Genomic DNA, 16,039 nt, shown 5'->3' with positions numbered 1-16,039 from the left:
CTGGAATCATCAAGACAATATGATTTAAAATAGATAATCTAATTCAGCCAAGATGTATTCTGCACAGGAGGTTAGCTTAGATGATTAAAATGGCCTCTTCAGTGGCCTTCCGACTATGAAATTATATCAGGCTGCAGGATCAGCTCTGCTCTCATACCATGGAGATATTTATAGCATATAGCAACATAAATGGTTTAAATCAGTAGTGGGCACCCATCAACCGAAGTTGCATGCAGCTTCTGCTGACTACAAGGCAGCGACTGACCAGCGCACACACACACTGGTGGAGGAAGATGATGCTCAACTAGCAACACAGTCCAAAAAGGCAGGAAGCAAGTGGTTAGTGACAAAAGTTTGGCAGTAAGAACTGCATTTAACACCACCCAGTAAAGTCGCCAATTAACACCACCCAGTAACGTTCCCAATAACTGTTTTGTCATGAGACAGTTAGGCTACACAGTATGGTTCTTCTAAGCCAGGGTGTGTGTAAACTACATTACCCAGTTTGGGCCAGGTAACTGGAGTTAAAGGATCACTTTCCAAAATAGCCACAAAACATTGCAGTACAATTTCACAAGCCTCCTGACTTATATGCTGCAGAATAGATGGAGTGGGAAAGGACTTGCCCAGAAGGAATGGTTACTTGCAACTAATTGTTCTAGTAAATGTAGCAGAAGTATGCATTGTGCAGGCTCAAGCTGTTCAAAGTATACTCTCAGGGTACCTCATCTTAACCTTTGCAGGGCAGCTGTGTAGATCCTGATTCAAAACGCAGAAATGCAAAATACAGTCTACGTATAACGGTAGGCAAAGGAACATAACTGTACTGCTGTCCCCTTCCTCCTTCATTCCAAAAGCCTAAATGAAGTGCACTCTAGCATATGAATATCTGCATCAATTTGTACCAAAGTAAAGGCCCTCCAAGCATCAGAGAGCCTTCTCCTGAGTGGAAATTAACATGAATACTGCCATTATCTCACTGGGGATGTTGGGATACATAGTCCCAGTCAGCGGGAGCAGGTGCTCTACTTCAAAGTCTAGCAGGCCCTACTCACAATTTTCTTATAGCAGACTATGAGTTGGGCCTGGCTTGACTTGTGCCTATTCACCAGGAGTCAAATAAGGACACTCTCTTTTACAAGTACCTGTGCTTCATTTCGCACAGCAGCCTTACATGAAAAAGGCTATACTGGACAAAACTGAGCAGACACGCTGGTGGCAGAGAAACAAGCTGCCTTCACCAGCATCATAACCACACAGTAGGGCCTAAGATGGGTTCTAACCTTTGTTTGGTCAGATTAGGTCTTCCCAAGTCTTCTTCTGTTTGCACCCTAGATGCCTCCCAGAAAACTGAACTATATAGCCAACTCCTCAGAAAACCAAAAAAGAGGCTCCCTTTTTATAAAACAGGAGAGGGGGTCTAAGAGCAATCAGGTTGATCATCTACGTCACCTTTTAGATTCCAGAGGTCAACCTGGGCATTAACTGGTCGTAGCAGATGGAAAATCTCCAAAAAATGTCCGGAAACTAACTGGATCCATCAGCCCCCAGGTGCAGACCATTCAAATAGGCCTGGATCCGATCTTGGAATGTCTGCATTATCTATCATGTAGATAATGAAAGCTGCAGATATAATGCAAGGGGAACCAGGTGAGATGTGGCATGTCCCTAACCCCTTGATAGGTATGGGTTTCTTGCTTGCTCTTGGTGTTTCAGGATGCCTGAAAAAGTAGTTACACAACACGGAGAGCGAGTATAGCATTGTGACTAAAACACTTAGCTCTGAACAAGAAAATGCCACGGTCGAATCTCACCCTGCTCATGAACCTTCTAAGTTGTCTTAGGGGAGCCACTATGCCCCCCCCGCCCTGCAATATGGGGATAATAATACCAGCCTACCCCACAGGGTTGTTGTAAGGATCACTGACAATAATGTATGATTGTTTGTATGTAGAGTGAGCGCTCTAAAGCACTCGATGAAGATGATGATGATGATGGATTTATGTTTCTTATCTTGGTATATGGCATATTTTAGTTTTATATTGTTGTAAATTGTAAGGACTTTCTGGTCGGAGGGGACAGTTCAGAAATTTAATACGTTAATAAATAGAGCTAGTCTAACTCTTTAGTCCTGAGTGCAAGGCAGAGAATGGGCCTTTCAATGTTATACCCACTTTCCTGGGAGTAAGTTCCGCTGAATTCAATGGGACTTACTTCTGAGTAGCTTTGTACAGGATCGTACTGTTAATTTCAGTTCCCAAGCAATTCCCTCTTCGCAGGCTGAATATTACCCCTTTCCTCACCATGGAAGCTGGGACATGTAATTCCAGTCCCCTCCCCAGTGGTGATGGATGTGCCTCCTCCTCCGCTGCCTTTTCCTGTACAGATAAGGTTTGTAGACCCTTGGAGGGTGGAGGCGGGGACAGCAGCAGCAGGTTCTTCAAGTACTTATGAGCACATGGAATGTACGCAAAATATCAAGTGCCTTTCAGGGAGGGCATTGGAATGCTCTTGCATCTCTATTTCTGGGTGATGAAAGGCCTTTTACAAACTTGACATTGGTGATAGATTAGAACCTGCAGAAGCCTGTTGTGACCAATGTCCAAGGTATTTTGAACAGTCACTCACATCATTTATCCTATTGTTATAGCGGAATCTGTCCCAGTGGTCACCAGAGCTCCTCTGGTCATTATTTAATGGACAGCTTTCAGTTTGTGGGACGTGAACAAGAGCCTTGGAAAGGTCTACTATCCATCTCTTGGACCCATGGCCATCATGGCTGGTTAGATCTCCTAGGAGAGGGCTAAGGGTTATAAATGCCTCTTTGTGAGAAGGTGACTTCTCTTAAGCCATTATAGACATAGGCCCAAGAGACACACAGAAGGTCTGGTCAATCATTTATGTTTTTGTTACCTCAAGATTGGATCACTTTAATGTACTCTACATGGGGCTGCCATGGAAGAAGGCCATAAACTTCAAAGGTGAAGAATGCGTCAGCTAGTCTCTTGGCTGGTGCTAATAGTATGAACCATATTATGCCAGTATTGTAGCAGCTACACTGCCTACCAATTTGTTTCCAGGTTCAATTCAAGGTGCTGACTTTGGCCCTTTAAAGTTATAAATCAGGGATGAGCAACTTGTAGCTCCCCAGAGGCTTTGTCCTACAACTCTCATCAGCCTTAGCCAGCATAGCCAATGGTGAGAGATGCTGAGAATTGTAGGCCAAAACATCTGGAGGGCTACAAGTTGCTCACCCTTGCTTTAAATGATCTGGGGCTAGGGTACCTCAGAAATTGCCTCTTCCCATATGAACCTCTTTAGGAACGTTGCTAGTGGCAGGTCCACCACAAAGGACTCAGAAGCTGAGTGGAGGTTTGTTTCATGGGAACAAGAGTGCCATTTTGATTGTGGCACCCAAATTATGAAATGACTTCTTGAAAGAGAGGTGCTTTTGGCCCTTAAGGCAGTTTAGTTTCAGCAGGCTTTTCAAAGTTAAGGTCTTATAAAATGGTTGTTTTAAATCTTCCGTCTGTTCTACATTGTTTTAATTAACTGCTCTTTCACTACCATTTTAAATTAGTTTATTGTGACATTGTTTTTACTGGGTTGTTGTAAGCTACCTCATGTCCGATTACAGAGAAAAGTGGGCTAGAAAATATTATAAATACATTTTAAAAGTCCAATCTGTACGATCCTCAAATAGGTTAACTCAGTATTAAAACAGAAATACCAAAAGGAAAATCTAAAACACCAGGGCTTGGTCTCCACAAGAGTCTTTTCACCCCATTCTCCCAGTGTGCTTGCTTTCAGTTTCAACACACACACATAAATCTTGCCATTTACCAGATTTGCCCAAATCAACACTCACTCACACAAACCAGGCCAGTCAGAGATAAACAATAACAGCAATGCTGTATGGGTTATTTCATCCATCCTCTCTAGGGTTGAAAGAGTTCCTGTTCAATTAATTCCTTCATTAATTACTATCTGTTTGAGTAAATTTTCCCCATCTGCCAACAGGAAGTGATAAAAGTCACAAGGTCAGTTTGCTTCAGGGCAGCTTAACCTCTCGTGAAGGTTACTGTCTGCAGTCTCAGCGTACTAGAAACCAGATATCTGCAGCAGCTCACTGGGCCTTTTAATAGGTTCCCATCATCTGGGTCTTAGTAATTTCTCAGCATTCCATCAGAAAATGAAAACGGTTTTAAGTTGCCACAATATAAAACGATGTGTATGGCAGCCACTGTAATAAAGCTAAAGGCTGCTACTTCTTTTCTCACCCCCACTTCCAAATACAGAGACTAACAAAGGAGCTTAATCCATATGGTGCCTTCCCAACACATGTATTTAAAGCAGAAAAGGTACTAGCAGTAGAAGTCATATATTATAATGTATTGATTAATGAAGAACATAGAAAGGTGAGATGGTCGTACAAATATATGAAGCTACCCCTAGCTTCAATTTAAAGATGTAGTTTCAGTCAGGGGCGCAATTTCAAGAGAGCACTCTCCCCCTGCCCCTTGGTATTTCAAACATGTGATTATTTACAAGAAGCTTCTATATTATTTCTCAGAAGCAACTATATTTGTAGACATTGGCCAGCTTTCCAGCTCTTCACACTGGGTGATCATTCTTATAAACCATTAAATGGGCATATGCACTATGAGTGAACACAACAGAACACCGAGGTGACTGAACACCGAGGTGCACGGAACGCTGTTACCTTTCCCGCCGAGGCGGTACCTACTTATCTACTTGCAATTTCTTGCTTTCAAACTGGTTCAAATCTCCGCTCAGCTATGAAAATCACTGGGTGACCCTGAGCCAATTGCTCTTTCCCAGCCTAACCTACCTCACAAGGCTGCTGCAAGGATAAAATAATCCGGGGTAGGGGGAGCCCCATGCACACTGCCCTGAGCTCCTGGGAAAAGAAGCAGGATATTCATGTACATTAACAAAAATAAATAAACGTCCCATGCGAAGTCTGTGCTTTAGACACGAGATTTCCCTGAAGCAGCACATGTTTTTAAGATGTTTTACCCTAATTGCAGTTACCTAACCATGAATGCCAAATCCACATCCTGAGGAGAAAGGAAGAAAAGGATCAGCAACAACACCACAACACACATCACATAGAGAGGCACAGCTACACCACCTTAAAGCAAACGTTCACACTGCAAACGTTGCTAACACAAAACGCAAGAAGGGCAGAAATGCAGGATTCCTCAATCAAATATAGCTCACCACTTCCTTAAACCTTGTGATGAGCAGTGGTAAGTTAAAAACAGTTTAAAATGAAAAGGATATATATATGTCAAGTTGGACCCGCATTTAACCTCTAGCAACTGAAAACCAGCATAAATAAAAACTTCTTATACCTTTTCCAAATGGCACATAGGATCTGGTGGATCTCCTGGACAGGGTGCACCACCATTACAGTACATAAGGACATTGTTTGAAGGTCCATCTAGAACAGAGGTAGGCAAGCCGTGGGCGTATTTGGCAATTTGAGAAACTGATCTGAGCATCTCCACAAAATGGCTTCTATGGGAGGTGTGACAAAGGACAAGTAACCTGCCCAAAGGACTGAGTACAAGGCAGAAGCGGGGTCTGAATCCCAACACACTAAACAACTCCTTTGAACCTACAAGTTTCAGTATCAGTGGAAACCTATTTCACAGGAATCTTACCTGCCAGTAAGAAAATGCGTTAATTATAATAAAATAAAAAGTGGGAGGGGTAGGCCACCTTGGAGGGCACCAAGAAAAGTCTCCTGGGGCGCATGCTACCTACCCCTGATCTGGAAGGTCCATTTTTTTCCACCAGCAGCCAGATAGATGCTTCTAGGAAGCCCACAAGCATGAAGGCAACATGCTCTTTTCCTGTTCCTTGAAACAGAATTTGTTTTAATAGGGCACAATAGAGCTCCACATCCCCATGCAAAAAGACCGGGCTTAATTTACACAGATAAGCAATTATGGGGGCAGGAGGTGTTTAAACGGGACACATAAACTACATAGGCAGAATAGATTAAAAAGGACTTCGAAAAGCATGGTAGCAACCATTTTCTTCCATGGGGTTTTGAACATAAAGCGTTCAGTTACCCACATGGAATACGGCATACAAGTTCTCATGGGTGTTTGGGTAAACTTGCTCTTATCTAAGCCAATAGGTAGTACATTCTTTAGACATCATAAACATTTATACCTAGCTCAAAGAGTTCACATGCTTTCATAACACAGGAAATTCAAGGAATTTCCTTATCCTAAAAGGGCTGAGTTTTTTAGTCAGGATCTACTGATCATCTTGCTCACTTTGATAAATGAAACAGTTGGCAACCAGAGTAATACATTATAATAATGAGAAAAATAGTTTCACTACAAGTACTCAAAGCAGAGGACGAGCAAAACCAGCAAGGCTCGGCTTCTGACACAATAGCAGTGTGGGTACATGTGAGATGGAAATAAAGATGTTACCAACGCATATTGATCTATGGTGCTACAGCCAGTTGTAAACAGGTGGTCATAAGATCAATGAGTCACAAAAGCTCACCTTTTTTAATCCATGAAAACGAGTGGGAAAGGCTGAAGTTAATTAAGTAAAAATATACAGAGCCACAGCAATGTAACTCATTAGTCACTGAAGGTAAGTACACTTGGAAGTATTGGCAAAACAATTAATAGAGGAAATACGAGAGTCCACAAGGGGATGGGGGCGGACTTAAAATATTTCACTGAAAAGTTCCAATTCAGATACAATGTATTCCTATTTTTAAACCATCAGCTAGACTGATTATTTTGACAGAATAGTAAAGTGGAGAATTACATATGCTGAGGCTCAGCCATTAAACACACAGTTGTATAAATAGCAGAAACTTGGAATCTAAAACATTATAATTCTGGTTTCAAAGGTAATTTAAATGAAGAAATATTCCAAAAGTTATTGGTACAGGTTAATCCAAAGCCTCCAGTCTGGGCAACAATCAGTATCCCACCTCTTCCATGAATGAAGCTCCAGGGGTGAAACAAATTCCTTTTATTAAAAGCTTCTACAGCATTAGTACTCAAATGCTCTTAGTCATATAACAGGTACAAAAACATTACTGAAGTCCCATCCCCCCCCCCCCGCCCTGCATTCATGACTCAGCTTCAGTGTGCACTCCCTCTTTTCAATGTGAAAGCAGAGGCTAGCCATAAAACTACTTGCCCAAGCAGCTTCCTAAGCAACCATACAAGAACTGGCTCAACAAGCTTTTCTACCATTCCATAGTTAGATCCAATTTGAATTGGTTTTAATAAGCATTTTAATAATAAATGTCTGACATAAAAGCTTTGCTGCTTTAGGAAATTTTGGTTACAATTGACACTAGTAATAACACTACTCTCAAAAAAGACAATGAATGCTTCTAGTACCTCCTCCTCCTCCTCCTCGTTGTTGTTGTTGTTATTGTTATTATTACCACCACCACCACCACCACCACCACCACCTTTAGCTCAATATTATCTTTTAGTAGTAAAGAGCCATTTTAGTTGCTTCCTTGAATAACTTAACAGTAGCTCTAAACTACTGGTAGAATCATATTTATGCTCCTTCCATTTTATTTATAAAATATGAGGAGACCTTCAAGAAGTATTTCTTACTAATGAGGGAAAGACAAGCAACCATCCTACATGGAGCCTTAACTCTAGATTTGGAAAGGCAAAATTATGGTAAAATCAAGGCTACCATCTGTGTAGATGTAAACTGCTACTTGCCTTTGAAAGACTATATACAGCATTCTTCATAGAGATATGCACGCGCACACACTGCAATTGAGGCAACCAATAGCAAAATGGGTTGGATCCAACCCTTGTTTGAACAGACTCAACTTCCCTGTCCTCCCCTCTCCTATCCATGCCCCAAATCTGCTCCAAAGGGTCCCCCAACCCTCTGGAACAAAGGGGGGGGCGATGTGGGCTGCAGAGGGAAAGGGGAAATCCATTCTGTCAGCGGTTCCCTTCCATTGCTGGAACAGCACTATTGGATACAACCCTATGTGACTGTGGAATAATCCAAACTAGGATAGTTTATAGCTAAGCGCTGTATGGAGAATGCTGGATTGCAGAATTAAAGGTACTTTTAAGATACAGATAAGAGCTACACGCTAAATAAGTAGCCGCCGTGGTGAAGTGGTTAGAATGCTGGACTAGAACTAGGGGAGGCCCAGGTCCAATGAAGCTGAAGCTCACTGGGCAGTCAGGCCAATCACTCTCTCTCAGATAACTTACCTCAAAGGGGCGTCGCAAGGGACAAAAAGACAGTGGGGAGGGAACAACGTGTGCCACCTTCATCTCTTTAGGGAAGATTGCCTGGAGGAAAGCAAGGGGTGGCGAAAGCCCACTGAGTGCAGGCTTGCATAGGTAGGTGAGGCCGCACACCAGCAGTAGCTGTGGGCCCCACTTTGGGCTGTGGGTCTACCCACTGCTGTATGCAGCCCCCAACGTGCTTCTCCAGAGCCAATTTAGCCCTTGGGCTGAGAAAGTTTCCCCACTCCACCTTAGACGTTTGACTAGGGATGTAAGAAACTCACTTACCTTTGCTCCGTCCCTCCCTGCGGAATCCTCGAAGGAGGGGGGAGGCGATCCGGTCCTCCCCCCTGGAATCTTCGATGGCCAGGCCATGGAGCAGCTGGCCAGGGACGTCCACAGCTGGATTTCCGGCCGCGGACAGCCTGGTGCGGATGCAAATGGCAGCCGCCGTAGCAGCCACCATTTGCATCCAGCTAGACAGCCGTGATAGGCTATGTAAGAATTTACGTAGCCTATCACGGCTAACGTCAAAACAAAAAAACACGCAGCGTACGCAAATGGCGGCAGCTATGGCGGCCGCCATTTGCGTTCCCTATTTTTCGCTGACTTATCTTACATAAATATTTACGTAAGATAAGTCAATGAAAAATAGGGAACACAAATGGCGGCCACCGTAGCCGCCGCCATTTGCGTACACTGCATATTTAGGGGGTTTTTTGACGTTAGCTGTGAAAGGCTACGTAAATTCTTACGTAGCCTATCACGGTCCAAGGACGGCAATGGCGGTGGCAGCAGCCCTGCCACGGTCGGCCAGGAGACCAGCCGCCGCCGAATCCACCGCCGCCAAATCCGCCCCAGGTAAGTGCCATCCCACCATACACAACTGTTGGGCTGTGTTCAGCTTGGTGAGTCACAAATTGTGCAGGTCTGAATTAAGTACTGATGTTAGTTAGAGATAGATAGATAGATAGATAGGAAAAAAATTGTATCTCGCCCTATATTATTAAGATCTCAGATCTACAGATAAAATCAATTTAACCACTGTAAAACAATAAATAATTTTAATACCTAAAAACATATTAAATCATTAAGCTAGCTAATACCAATTTAACATCTAAAACAATAAAACAGTTAAAACAGTGTGCAAACTCAGGGAATCCAATTAGCCCTCAAAGGCTTTGGTAAAAAACCATGTTTTAACTTGACACTGAAATGAAACTAGTGTCTGTGCCAATCAGGCCTCCAAGGGGAGGGTATTCCACAACCGGGTGCCACAGCAGAAAAAGCCCTCTCCCATGTCCCACCATAGTGTATGTCTCGCACTGATGGGACACAGAGGAGGGCTTCTCCAACATATCTCAATCTTCAGGCAGGCATATATAGGGGAAGGCGCTCCTTCAAATATTGAGGTCTCAAGCCGCTTAGGGCTTTCCATGTCATCACTAGCACCTTGAATTCTGACCGGAAACGTATTGACAGCCCGCACAATTCCTTTAAGCCTGGTGTTATGTGATCTTTATGTGATGTTCCAGTCAACAGTCTAGCTGCTGTATTTTGCACTAGCTGCAACTTCTGAGTCATCTTCAAGGGCAGCCCCACCTAAAGTGCATTGCAGTAGTCTAATCAGGAAGTTACCAGCGAGTGTACTACAGTGGCTAAGTTATTCCTGCCCAGGAAAGGCTGTAGCTGGCAGATCAGGAGAAGCTGGCCCCAAGTACTATGGGCCACGGAGTCCAATTGGAACTCCAGTGACAGGGGTGGATCTAGGAGTACTCCCAAGCTAAGCCCCTGCTCCTTCAGGGGGAGTGCAACCCCATCCATGGCAGGTCGCTTACTCAGTTCCTGGACTTGGGAACTACCAATCCACAGAGCTTCCGTCTTGTCAGGATTCAGCTTCAGTTTATTGGCCCTCATCCAGCCCATTACAGCCTCCAGGCACTGGTCCAGCACCTTCACTGCCCCAGCTGACTTCGATGACCAGGAGAAGCTAGTCATTCCAGTACTCCTTTAGCTGTGAAAAAGAGTTCTTCACTTAGGGATTCATGGCTCACAGAAAAGAGGTCACCGGCTGTTGAGTATAATGATATGCTGGATGCTACTTACAGTCAAGGCAAACAAGCTGTCCGTCTGTTCTCACGATGTTTCTTTTAACATTAATACAAGTGATTTGCTACTTACAAGATCTTTGGTGATCACAACCTAATGCAACACACCCTTACCACAAACATTACTCAGGCCTGATTTATACACATTCCTGCCTTGAGGCACATGAAAATGCAAGAGAAGCAGGTCCACAGGGTGAATGTGTTTGGTGAAGCTGCTCCCCGCAAGGCCATTTTCACTGTTTAATCTGTCCTGTGAAAATGGCCAGAAACGTGTCTGGAAGCCACATTACACAAAGAGCTCACCATATGGACCTGTTTCCACATGGCTGCATTTTCAAGCGGCTAGGCTACCACACCACAGAGTATCGTGCAGCAGTCTCCAATGCAGTGCCCACAGGCACCAATCTGATAATAATGTCCCAGTTTTAAGTTAAAGTGACTACCTTTGGGAAAAAGTTAGCATTTGTGCAGAGAGAGAGAGAGAGAGAGAGAGAGAGGGAGGGAGGGAGGGAGGGAGAGCGGGAGGGGTGGTGATTCCAAAATGTAACATGAGTATGTTCCAAAGCCTTATCACCCTGCACTCCAAATGAACAAATTCCATTATTTAAACACTCATTATTTATGATTCACTACATTCTGTCAACAATTGAGAATACACACTTGAACAGGATTAAACCACTTTATTGCCAAAGCAGTAGGTGCTCAAAGTGCTATGGAGAGTGTTTTGTATTATACTGAGGAAGACTCATAATCATAATTGATTATTATGATTATGAGTAATAATCTTCAGCTTTAAATATTTTTAAGTACCTTCCCTGCATTGCTGCAGACAATGACATTTGAAGATTTGATAGGGCGATCCCTCTGTTACATATCTAATCCCCACAGGTTTGGGGCGGGGGGCAGGGGAGAGAGATTTAACAGCTCATCAAGTACTTTGATATCCAGAATAGAAAGATGTTCTATTAGTGGACAACAAGAAGCAACAAAGAAATGAAGGAAATCAAACTCTCTGGGAGTAACTTGCCCTCATCCCTGCAGCTGATATAGCCATTCAATCTCAGTTAGTAATAATTCCCTCTAGGCAAGCTGCCATAGGATAAATAGAAGCATGTAAATGAGAGTATAAAAATATTCTTAGCACTTATCTATGAGGCTGACCATATCCCTTTACAAGCCTGATACATAGTATAAACAGACATTCTTTTATCAGCCTACATTTGGGGTCCCCAATATGGTGCCCATAGCCACCACTGTACCCACAGACACCTTGCTTGGTGCCCACGAAGCTCCCTTGGTGCCCCTCCTAATTTTTTATTTTTTTATTTTTTGTAAAAACCTAATTAAAAAAACGCCTGGGTGGCTGGAGTGCTTGGCCCCACCATGGCAGCCATTTTGTGAGAGTGCCATGGAAATCATTCAAAATTTCAAATGTGTCCACTGACTAAAAAATATTGGGGAGCTCTGGCCTACATCAACAGACTGGATTTATATTACCCTCCAATGCGTTACCAGTGCTACTACTCACTGGAGGTACTATTGGGGAACATTATCCATCAACCTGTTCCACATGAAGCTGCATGCTGTGGAAGAATCAATTTCAAAAACATATTTTCTATTAGGAAACAGAATGAGGACCTCTAAATAACTGGCTGGATGAAAGACTGGTGCTTAAACACTTAATGGCAAGAAGAAGCCCTCTCAATTCCCTCCCCATGCTCTAGTGAAGGACAGTCCTCTGGAACAAACTCTGCTCTGATGTTGCTCCTCTTCCTAGAGGATCAGTAACAAGCCCTGATTAACAGACTTGCCAGTGGAATTAAACCTTTGTGCCACCTGTCTAAATGTTTGCTCCAGGGGATACAGCTTTCCCTTTCAAGACAGATACAAAGAAGTACATATCTATCCTGTAAAGGGGGTAGCCATCCTAAACATTTTTAAATGGTATTTGCTGTGCCTCGAACTAATGTAGAAGGCAAATAAAATGGTTAATGTTTTCAATGACTTCTACATCACTTTCTTAACAGTCCTTAGCATTTATGCACTACTTTGTCTAAGTGCTCAAACACACTTCACATACATCAGGCAGAGACAACCTTTTTGCCCAAGGGCCTCATCCAGTATTGGTGGGGACTCTGGAGGACACATACATACATACTATCCCCCATCTTAGCAATCCTGCAGCAAGATCACTGGGGTGGGGAAGCCAGTGGTAGGGTGGAAGAGGAAGCTTTAGCCTCACCCCGGTCACAGCAATCCTGCAGCAAGATCGCTGGGGGAGAGGGCTGAAGGGTTTCCTCTGCTAGTCCTTCACTAGCACAAGCAAGGGAATCCAATCAGTAATCAAAAATAAAAGCAGCTTTTCCCTTGACAACACTAGCTAGGAAAAGGGTGCTCTTATCTTTGATCAGTGATCAAAGATAAGAGCAGGCTTTTCCTTGCTTGGAAAATGGGCAGGGGCCCCATGGCTATACAGGCCGTATGGGAAGTGGCTGAGAGCTATCTGTTTCCCCGCCTTGGCATACAGAATCTAAGTAATCCTTACAACAACCCTGCAAGATATCCCAGTATTATTATGTGCAAAACAATGCTGCTGACATTATTTTCACTCTTGGATACACAGTGAATATACAACTTACGTTATCCATGCTTGACTCCTGAGCAAACATGGGTGTAACTCTTTCCAACACCACTGTTTTTAACAGGGAATTGGCTAACACTGGAGTATCTGAAGTGCTCTTCAGTGGGGAAGTTAGGTGTCAATTTAATTAGGAGCAAGATTATATCATCTTTTAAGCCTGATTTACTACTCAGCAAGGACCTCAAAAGGTCTTCGCTTCATTATCTGTGCAAAGCTTATGATTTGTTCCAGTGTGCATAGCAACAAGACATACTGCACATGTGGCATTACTCGAAAACCAAAACCAATGCATATGCTAGTTATGGGAGTGAGAGAATCATTGATAGCCTAGGTTTGGCATGCTCCTTGATTAAATGCATATTTCAACTGGCGGTATGCCAGTTTGAGTGTTACTCAAAGCTGCATAGGATCATTTTAACCACTAGGGGGCAAAATATACCAAAATGAAGATAAAAATCAGACGTGGGGGAGAAAAGATTGCTTGTATTTAATATTACAAAAGCTATATGCCATAATTTAATTTAACATACAGGGCCAAAGGAAACAGAGAAGATGGTGAGAACTGAAAGAAGGAAGGATATTCAAAGGCCACATTTTACATGCATGATCAGAAATACCACTGGTTGGTGCAAGATTTCCAGATTGCTTTAAGCACATTCCCCCATTCTCTATCTTAGCACAGCTTTTGTATTATTGTAGGCCATCCTGCTTTACAGACAGCAATTTGGGGGCTGGAAAAGTATTTTCCCATGCAAATAAAACCCTTCATGAGTAAACAAGCATTATCGTAAAACTGGCATTACCTAGTAGTAAGGGCTTTATAGTAATGAAATGTGTAGTGTAGAGCCAGTGTGGTGTAGTGGCAAGACTGTTGGACTAGGAGCTGGGAGATCCGGGTTCTAGTCCCCACTTGGCCATGGAAGCTCACTGGGTGACTTTGGGCCAGTCACAGACTCTCAGCCCAACCCACCTCACAGGGTTGTTGTTGTGAGGATAAAATGGAGAGGAGTAGGACAATGTAAGCCGCCTTGGGTTCCTTGAAAGAGGAAAAAAGGCGGGGTATAAATGCAATCAATCAATCAATCAATCAATCAATGAAGCCATGCCAAGGGACCATGCATAAAACCTCAATGGAAACTTTGCATTAAAATTATTGATTTAAGACATGGATGGGGAACCCTTGAGATGTTGGTGGACTGCAACTCCCATCAGCCCCAGCAAGCATAGACGTTGTTGAGGGGTGATGGGAGTTGCAGATCAATAGTGTCTAGAGGCCCACATGTTCCCCATCCTTGATTTAAAGAAAGTATACGTGTAAAAATGAACTCAAAGCAATTGCAAAAATAGCATAAAACCTACCTTAAAACAGCTATAATAAATGGTTAAAACAGAACAAATGGTTAAAACAGAACAACCGATTGGTTCAAAATTGGGAAAGGAGTACGACAAGGCTGCATATTGTCGCCCTGCTTATTTATCTTATATGCAGAGTACATCATGAGAAACGCTGGGTTGGATGAATCACAGGTTGGAATTAAGATTGCCGGGAGAATTATCAACAACCTCAGATACGCAGACGATACCACCCTAATGGCAGAAAGCGAAGAGGATCTAAAGAGCCTCTTGTTGAGGGTGAAAATGGAGACTGCAAAAGCTGGTTTGAAACTCAACATTAAAAAAACGAAGATCATGGCATCTGGCCCCATCACTTCCTGCCATATAGAAGGGGAAGAAATGGAAGCAGTGACAGATTTTACTTTCTTGGGCTCCAAGATCACCACAGACGGTGACTGTAGCCATGAAATTAAAAGACGCTTGCTCCTGGGGAGGAAAGCTATGGCAAACCTAGACAGCATAGTAAGAAGCAGAGACATCACCTTGCCGACAAAGGTTCGTATCATCAAAGCTATGGTTTTCCCAGTAGTAACGTATGGCTGTGAGAGCTGGACTATACGGAAGGCTGAGCGCCGAAGAATTGATGCTTTCGAACTGCGGTGCTGGAGAAGATTCTTACAAGTCCCCTGGACTGCAAGGAGGTCAAATCAGTCGATCCTAAAGGAAATCAACCCTGAGTGCTCATTGGAAGGACAGATACTGAAGCTGAAGCTCAAATATTTTGGCCACCTAATGCGAAGAGAAAACTCTCTGGAAAAGACCCTGATGCTGGGAAAGATTGAAGGCAAAAGGAGAAGGGGACAGCAGAGGATGAAATGGCTAGATGGCATCACCGATGCAATGAATATGAACTTGAGCACACTCTGGAAGAGAGTGGAGGACAGGAAGGCCTGGCGTGCTATGGTCCATGGGGTCATGAAGAGTCGGACACGACTTAACGACTGAACAAAAACAACAACAAAACAGACTGTCAATAAATTTTGCATCTCTATTTTTCAAACTGTGAAAAGTTTTCTTTTCTTAAGGAGTAATCTAAGGAGTAAAGTTTTACTTTATTTTGATTAAAATTTGGCAGGTCTGCCAGGGTGAGATAAAATTGTTTTGCAGTACACATCAAGCTCATGGGCTGCCAATTGGCCATCCCTGGATTAAATGATGCCCATACTGTTGTTTACAGAATCGGTTACTTTTACAGGAAACTGCAGCAAACAGCAGCAAATCAATAGCCCCTAATTAAACTGGGGCTCTTTTCCTAGCTTTCAACTTTCTTCAGCTTTTGTTTGTATCTTAAAAGGGATTACTCAATAGGAGAGGGAAACTGAGTTAACAACTATTTACCTCAAAAACTGATTGCATCAACAAGCCCTGGGAAGGGAAAGGCGCAGAAAGAATGTGCAGAAAAGAGTTGACAGAAAAGGAAGTGGTATAGAAAATGAGAAGAGAAAGTTGTTCAGAAGGTAAATTTAATTTAGACATAACAGGAGTTTCAAAGTGCCAAGCTTCCTGATGTCTAAAAAAGGAATTTTATAGACAACTTTTAGCAATTTCTACATCTTTCTCATAATATTCTCTTATGATCCCCTGGCAATATGCACAGTTACAAATGGATT

The 16,039-nt window shown here is 43.1% G+C and overlaps 1 protein-coding gene across 8 annotated transcripts in view; it reads right to left on the bottom strand.

The window, feature by feature from the left end:
* JARID2 (jumonji and AT-rich interaction domain containing 2) overlaps positions 1-16,039 on the bottom strand; it is a 252,410-nt gene that overhangs the window by 72,012 nt on the left and 164,359 nt on the right. The window contains exon 1 of one of the 8 annotated variants that reach the window (XM_084850272.1): positions 14,912-15,122. The exons of the other annotated variants lie outside the window; for them this stretch is intronic. The gene's annotated coding sequence lies outside the window, so the exon portion shown is untranslated. Of the gene's footprint in view, positions 1-14,911; positions 15,123-16,039 lie in introns of those variants that run through there. 8 annotated transcript variants of the gene reach the window in all.

Source organism: Heloderma suspectum, chromosome 4, assembly GCF_057233095.1.
Source record: "Heloderma suspectum isolate Gila_16-S chromosome 4, 16-S_ref, whole genome shotgun sequence".
NCBI classification, from domain to species: domain Eukaryota; kingdom Metazoa; phylum Chordata; class Lepidosauria; order Squamata; family Helodermatidae; genus Heloderma; species Heloderma suspectum.
Note: the sequence above shows the minus strand (reverse complement) of the source record. Positions and strands in the feature narration are given on the sequence as shown.